This window comes from Etheostoma cragini, chromosome 12, assembly GCF_013103735.1.
Source record: "Etheostoma cragini isolate CJK2018 chromosome 12, CSU_Ecrag_1.0, whole genome shotgun sequence".
NCBI lineage: Eukaryota > Metazoa > Chordata > Actinopteri > Perciformes > Percidae > Etheostoma > Etheostoma cragini.
Genome location: NC_048418.1, coordinates 18,857,663 through 18,865,877, shown reverse-complemented (window position 1 = coordinate 18,865,877; position 8,215 = coordinate 18,857,663). Strand labels below are relative to the sequence as shown.

At 37.7% G+C, this 8,215-nt stretch overlaps 1 protein-coding gene and 1 long non-coding RNA gene across 5 annotated transcripts in view; one reads left to right on the top strand and one right to left on the bottom strand.

Annotated features, from left to right (window-relative positions):
- Nucleotides 1-5,211, bottom strand: part of LOC117953706 — a 12,751-nt gene extending 7,540 nt beyond the window's left edge. The window contains exon 1 of the long non-coding RNA XR_004658667.1: nt 4,715-5,211. This is a non-coding gene — a long non-coding RNA (uncharacterized LOC117953706). The remainder of the gene's footprint in view (nt 1-4,714) is intronic.
- Nucleotides 1-8,215, top strand: part of pde4ca (phosphodiesterase 4C, cAMP-specific a) — a 60,797-nt gene that overhangs the window by 22,290 nt on the left and 30,292 nt on the right. The gene's annotated exons all lie outside the window — the stretch shown is intronic.

Below are 8,215 nucleotides of genomic sequence, written 5' to 3'. Positions count from 1 at the left end.
CACGGATATTGACTCATATTACTTGTATAATACTTGTACTCGGCAAAAGTGCTTTATCCGTACCGGATACTCGTTTCAACCGGGTACTCGGATCACCCCTAATAGCCACCTTACCTATAGTAGCCTAAGCTTATCTCCAATGTGTAAATTACATGTTTTTTTGTCACCTATTTTGGCCAATTTATCTTTTCTATAAAAATGTTAGCATTAATTTAATGGATCTTTTCAGACATTTACATTTTTGACAAAACAAAATTCCCAAATATTATTTTTTTAGCATAATTTGCCAGCCCCCCCCTGCCCTAACTCTGAGGATCCCCTAGGGGTCTTGGAGCCCTTGTTGAATATCTCTGTGTTAGAGGAAACTTAATTTTATAACATAATTTTTTTTTTAATTTAATTTATTAGGGACCATGTACAATTTTTTGAATTTAAAAGGCTTGGTGTCACTTACTGGACATCAAGAAAATGACTAAAACTATGAAATATAACGTGGCCAACTTAGGACAGATTAGAGTGTTCCACACTATGAATGTAGCCAAAATATCTATGCATGCTTTAATATTTTCACAAATCTCATACTGTATCACCAGTTGGGGACACGCCAGTGACTCTGCCATTAGACCCTAGAATCACTATATAAGCTATCTATAAAAATCCTAAAAAGCCATTTCAGTACCACCATAACAAGTTCCTAGAAAAACATAATTTACTGAGTTTAGAAAATGTTAGACTCTTTTCAAACTTGACTCAAGTGTACAAGATCTTCCACGGCCTGGGCCCTGCCTGTTTCCTTTGCTTTCGCCCTGCTAATTCTATAGACCTGCCAGAATAAATTCTCTCTAGGACTGCAACATACCTTTATGCCTTTCAACTTTTAGACAATCTGTCTTTTCTTTTAAAGCAACCAGACAGTGGAATGCCTCCAACTCATAACATACATCAGTAATTCCCACTGTTTTATTTGATCAGTGACCATTTTTTGACCTGATCATATGAAACATTGTGAATAACTGGAGTATGTTGTGAGTGATTTCAAAGTCACTAGCCGAGAACACTTTCTACTGTACCTTTATCACCACTTGTAGTAAGTGCACTAAATAGGAGAGATAGGATTAGTAAATCCGGTCGCCAGTATAGTATGATACCGGTTTGGTATTTGGTTAGAGCATGTAGATAGAAATATATACTGTATGTCATATTGTTGTGTAAATTTAAAAAAAAAGAGTTTTTGCATTCAAATGTTTCTGGTGTTAGACAAATATTTAAATAAGCAGAGAAAAAACTTTATATGCACTTTAATGTTACAACTGATATAATTCTTGAAAAATGTTATTGTGTCTTCTTAATAATTCAGCCTCATTGTAATTCTTTTTAAGTTTTTCATTTAGTATGTGGTCAAATCACAACCCAATTTTAGTTAAAGTTTACCTTTGTGCAAGATTTTCCTTGCCACTTGACAAGGCCGCTAAACATTAACGCTTGGTTTAATTAAAAAAAATAATTCTCAGGAACTTTATACTAACAAAATTATGAGAGAACATGGATGAGCATGAATATTGGATCATTATCACACTGTTGACCTACATGATTGTTATTCAAAGAAGCAACACAAAGTGACTGACATCCTTTAAATTACGAAGGCAGGGTAAGACTGGTAAACATTCAGTTACTCCGTTACTGTACATGCAAATGTCATGCATTCAAACTGTTACTTACAGTGGGGTTCGAAAGTTTGGGCACCCCAGCTAAACATTTGTATTAATTTGCATAAAATAGCCAAGAAAAGTTGGAAAAATCTCCAAAATGCATCAAATGACAGATCACACATTTGTATAATATGTCACAAAATGTTAGATTTTATTTTCATCGTTTACATTTTCAAAATGACAAAAAACAAAAAAATGGCATCTACAAAAGATTGGGCACCCTGCAGAGTTTCTAGCATTCACCGCCCCCTTTGGAAAGCTGAGACCTGACAGTGTCATGGATTGTTCTCAATCGTTGTCTGGAAATACCAGGTGATGTCAATCTTAAGGTTTTAAATGCCCAGACTCATCTGACCTTACCCCAACAATCAGCACCATGGCTTCTTCTAAGCAGTTGTCTAGAAAACTGAAACTGAAAATAGTTGACGCTCACAGAGCAGGAGAAGGTTAGAAAAAGATAGCAAAGTGTTTTCAGGTGCCAATATCCTCCGTTTGGAATGCAATTAAGAAATGGCAGTCATCAGGAACAGTGGAAGTTAAAGCAAAATCTGGAAGATCAAGAAAAATATCAGACAGAACAGCTTGTAGAATTTGGAGAAAAGCAAGTCCAAACCCACGTTTGACTGGATAATCCATCCAGAAAGACATGGCAGACACTAGAGTTGGGGTACACCATTCCACTATCAAGAGATACTTGAACAGATACGGTCTTTATGGGAGAGTCATCAATGGAAATCGTTGGAAGTTTGCAAATGAACATATAGACTAGCCTAATGCAATGTGGAAACAAGTTCTGTGGACCGATGAGGTTAAAGTAGAACTTTTTGGATGCAATGAGCAAAGTTACGTTTGGAGAAGAAAGGGCACAGAATTCAATGAAAAGAAACTCTGTCTAACTGTTAAGCATGGGGAGATCAATCATGCTTTGGGGTTGTATTTCAGCCAGTGGCAAAAGGAACATTTCAAAAGTAGAAGGAAAAATGGATTCAAGAAAATTTCAGCAAATTTTGGACGCTTACTTGATGCCATCTGTGAAAAAGCTGAAGTTAAAGAGAGGATGGCTTCTACAAATGGATAATGATCCTAAACACACCTCAAAATCCACAGTGGATTAGATAAAACATTAAACTGATGGTTTTGCCATGGCCTTCACAATCTCCTGACCTCAACATAATTGAAAATCTGTGACTGGACCTTAAAGAGCAAAAAGTGCCAAAAGTGATGCTGCAGGGTGCCCAAACTTTTGCAGACGCCAATTTTTTTGTTTTCTGTTATTTTGAAAGTGTAAATGATGTAAACAAAATCTATCTTTTTGTGAAATATAATACGAAATATAATACGAACGTATACGTCTAATCTGTCATTTGATGCCTTTTGGAGATGTTTACATATTTTCTTAGCTTCTTTTATTCACATTAATACATTTTTTTTTTACCTGGGGTGCCCAAACTTTTAAACCCCACCGTAAGTAAAAGTACAAAAGTAATAGCATCAGCTTATACTTCTAGTAACACAAACAAAAGTACTCATGCAGAATGGCCCATTTCAGAATAATATGTATTATATTGTAGGATTATAAGTATTATAGGGATAATGTTTTCTTCACTTTAATATAGACTAGAGGGACTAGTTTAATTACTTAAGATACTATTGGGTAACTTGTCTTGACTGACTTACGACTTATCTTAAACTACTGACTTATGTTAACATATAATAATAGATTCTAATTTATTATATTTACTATAGTTCATCTGAATTTGTCAGGTTACTAGTAACTAAAGTAAGGAAATAAATGGAGTGGAGTAAAAATTACAATATTTCCCAATAAGATGTAGTGAAGTAGAAGTAGAAAGTTTGATTTAAAATTTCATGTTCATTTGCAAATTTTGTGGCAAGTATGTACAGCTGTCTTTAATTTCAATGTTTACAAGCCCTCCAGGTTTGTTTTTTGTCCCCCTTGTGCTATTTATTATGTTGTATATTTCTTTTTATTTTGTTTTATATAATGGACATATAAAGAAAAAAGTAATCTAAAGAAAAAAAGTACCTTAAAACTGTACTTTCTACAGTTCTTGAGTCAGTTTTCTTTGTTTCTTTCCGCCACTGCCAACACATGATGTCATGAGGCCCCTTTGCAAATAATGGACTATTAAAGCCGGTTCAGCCAGAATCCATGATGCCTCGCTATTTTATGAGTTTTAGAGATTACTTCGTCACATCGTCTTGGAGTTTCAGCGCTTTAGAGCCTGACTGTCTTAAGGCAAGATGTGAAGATACTGAACAGAACCAAACATGTAGTGTCTGTCTTTCTTCATATATCCACTCTCTTCCACCACGGTGACGCAGATACATGGAACACTGTGTGTGTGTGTGGGTGTGTGTGTGTGTAGATAAGATGTTGTTTAAACATTGAATTATTCTAACTGCACATGAAAAAATGTTCTTGTCATAAAACTTGTCTAACGTTCATACTGTTGTACATTTTTATTGACAACATCCTTTCATCCGGTTTGCATCAGGACACTGTTCATCCCACTGAGGATAAATTCTTTTACAAGTCCAAAGTCCTCACTCCCGAGTCCCAAGTGTGAATACAGTGCAATGATACTAAACACAATGAGAGCCTGGGAGTGTTCAGTATCAGGTTTGACCTGTAGGGTTTTGTTCCACATAGTCAATCCTGCTAAGGGACTGTTCGTTTTTCATTTCAGGGGCTACCGGAGGAGTTTTCGGATCTTTAGTCAAAATAGACTTTACCCTCCCTTCGCCAGCAAGACATTTTTCTATGACCCTCCAAATGGAAATGGAATGGAAATTTGGAAAAGAGGCATAACCCTCCCTCCCAAAAAATGTATTGATGCCTTCTGTACTGGTTTGCTCTTGGCAAATATGTATTGAGAGCCACTGTTTTTTTACAATCATGACATACATGACTTAACCTCTGCTATCTCATCTTACACATCACACTCCACCAAGATGGTGGCTATTTCAGTAGATTTACTCACATAATTTGGATACAGAATGCAGTCCTGGAATCATTCTCTTTCAATTGTTCATCTCTTGAAATATTACTCAAACAGTTCAAAGGCAAAATCCATATCCAAGTCACCACATGGCTTGTCTTCACAGGATGCCAGCAACTCCTCCAACACTTGTTGGACTCCTCGTAATTTTGGAGTGTCAATAAAAAAACTCTACTTTCTTTAATGTTTTCTCACCCAACAGGGTCTGGAGTGAAACTTTAAGGTTTTTGTGCTTCCAGCTAGCGGTCCGTATTTTCGTCTTCAGCTTGTTGTGATCCATTTTGTAAATCTGTTCGCATTCAGAAGAGCTTAAAGGTCCCATGGCAGGAAAAATCCACTTTGTGAGTTTTTTAACATTAATATGAGTTCCCCCAGCCTGCCTATGGTACCCCAGTGGCTAGAAATGGTGATAGGTGAAAACCGAGTCCTGGGTATCCTGCTATGCCTTTGAGAAAATGAAAGCTCAGATGGGCCCCTTATCTGGCCCTTAATGAGGTCAAAAGTGGCAAGGTTACCTCCCCTTTCTCTGCTTTGGCTGCTCAAGGAATGTGTATTTGTTTGTTTGTTTGTTTGTTCATGTTCTTTGTTCTCAGCAAGCTGTGTCCCACGATCTTCTTACTGTAATACCCTATCATACTCATCCTGTCATCAATCTCTTTACCAAAAATAGACAAGACATACCTGTGACACACACACGTACACACACAGAATTCTTATAAATCTCACTATCCCTTCTAGATGGAGTGCGTGCGTGCGTGCGTGTTTGTGTGGCCCAACCATGAGAGAGAGACATCATGGTTTTCAAACGAGCAAAGTGGCAGTTCTTCAAGGCAACACCCCAAGGTCTATATAAAAGCATCCAAAGAACACCATGTCATGGGACCTTTAAGGGAGCGTTATGGGAGCTCGTTGTTCACAGTATGCTAACCTGTGATCATGGGGGTAGGGCCAGGTGTGGGGGATGGTGCGATTTTTGTTAGGTTGGTTAGGTCATCTGCTAGCAATGGGGGGCCGAGACTGAGATCTTCATGGAAAAATATGTACCAAACAAGCCACTTTGAAATTTTGCTTTTTTCATGAACTCAAAAATGAGTGACCCTGCCAATCCCTTACCCAAAAAGCTAGCATTTACTCCATTGTAGTCATGTGATTTACAAGCTGTTGAATTAAGGCTATATAATATACAGTACAGCATTGTAGGTCTGTTCAGTTTGTGGTTATGATTGGCCTTTTGTGTGTGTGCACCTTTTCAGATGTCCTTAAATGGATGTTTTTCGTATATATACCGCAGACCAAGAACCTTTGTATTATATCAAAGGCTTATATGCAATACCTTTAGAGAGAAAACACTGCAGTACAAGCTGTCTGTACTGTATGTCACAAGATTTCAACCAACGTAAATATGAATTTGAAAAAGAAACCACATGAAAAAAATATAAAAAGCCAGCTTTTTCACATAATAGGTAATGGATGAGTGGTCGTGTGATGTATTTGAAACGTTCTGGCATCTAGAAGGGGCCTGGTTTATGTTAAAGATGCCTATTGAGCCTCTACCACTCCTATTATTGCTTTTTCTTTTCATTTCTAACCTATTGTTATCTCTGCCTAACATTTGTAAGTTCTATTGGGATGAGGTGATCTATTGATTGATTTGCCAATTTAATTGAACCATGTCGTATTGCAGAATTTATCTTAAAGTGCATGTCCATTTATGGAGACGTTTTTTGTGTGTAGAGGCAAGATGGATAGTAATTGACCGTTTGTTAATGTCCTTCTACTATGCCTGCCACACTTTGCATTCTCCCAAAGGCACATAATGCAGTTCATTAGAGTGGCAACTTTTACACCTCAAACTATGGCTTCTTCATTTCATACAGAGGTAGACAAAACAGGTTTCTTATTTCTAGTCCAAAACTGTCATCTTTGTTGAAATGACAACACACCGGCAGATTTATAAGCTGCAGCCAGCGAGCTAACGAAGCCCTCTCCAGATTTTCCGTGTTTCCTGCTGTCCCGTTTTAAAATGTCAATCTTGTTAAAGGAATCCTTTATTTGAACCTAATGGCTAAATACAAGATATATGTATACATATGTATGTATGTAGGCCTACATGTCTCAGGGAAAAGCTTGCCTCCTGTCCAGTTGATGGTCCATGTAGGCTAACCTAGGACATGAAAATAAAAAACAGAGTTGTTCTTCTATTGCAGTCTAAAACTTTTTAAGTATGATAACAACAAGATCCTACTTATTTTAATTTTAACATACCCCGTTTGGCTGCTTATCTTACATACTTTTGTTTGTGTTTTTTAACAGTATGTTTTCCATATTACAAGAGAAAAGGCTTTTTGGATGAGGACTAACTGATGTGTTTGGTAAATTTAGTATTATCTTGTGTACAGTTGGCTCGGGTTGCTGGAGTGTAAATTTCCCAAAATACATGAAGAAATCAAGTTATGGATGCCGAGCTATGATTGGACAGGCAGTGTTTGGGGGCGGGGTTTAGCTAACAGTTAAGAGGTCAAAATTGATATTCAATACCCAAAGCAATACTACTGATAAGTAGAAATTGTCAGAAGGACATGGCAAAAACCGAAGAACCTGCTGTACAGTCAGAAACCGTCTCTGCTCCAGTAACTGAACTTACACACACACACACACACACACACAGTCGTGTCTGCCTATCTTTGTGGGGACGAGTCATTGACATAATGCATTCCCTAGCCCCTTACCCTAACCTTAACCATCAAACCTAAATGCCTAACCCTCACCCTCACCCTAACCCTAACCATAACCTAACTCTAACCCTACTCCTAAAACCAAGTCTTAGTCCTCAAAAAGCCCTTTAACGGTATGGGGACCAGCATTTTGTTCCCCACAAAGCAGTCAGGTCCCCATAAGTATACTGTTTTCACAGTTTTTGGTCCCCACAAATGTAGCTATACCTAGACCACACACACACACACACACACACACACACACACACACACACACACACACACACACACACACACACACACACACACACACACACACACACACACACACACACACATACATACACTATCTTGTCTTGATGACATTTTACAGACTTTTCTTCTCTGGTCTAAAAATCCTGAACTAATCTCTCTGGAAACATAGCCTATAGATTCATGGCTCCTGTCTCATTTAGCTGATCTCGCTCTCTCAAATATTTCCTGTTTACGTTTTCATATAACATGCACAAAAGGTCGACCAGCTAAGGTTTCATATTTACTTTTCACATTTCTGGTCTTCAAAAATACACTGCCCCTGGCCATGGGTGACCTTGCATGCTAATGCCTAAGCCATCTGAGTACATACTGTATATGCATGTTTGTGTGTGTGTGTGTGTGTGTGTGTTTGTTCTCTGCAAGCTGTGTCCGAGGAGCTACTTACTGTAATACCCTATCATACTCATCCTGTCATCAATTTCTTTACCTAACATCGACAAGACATACCTGTGAT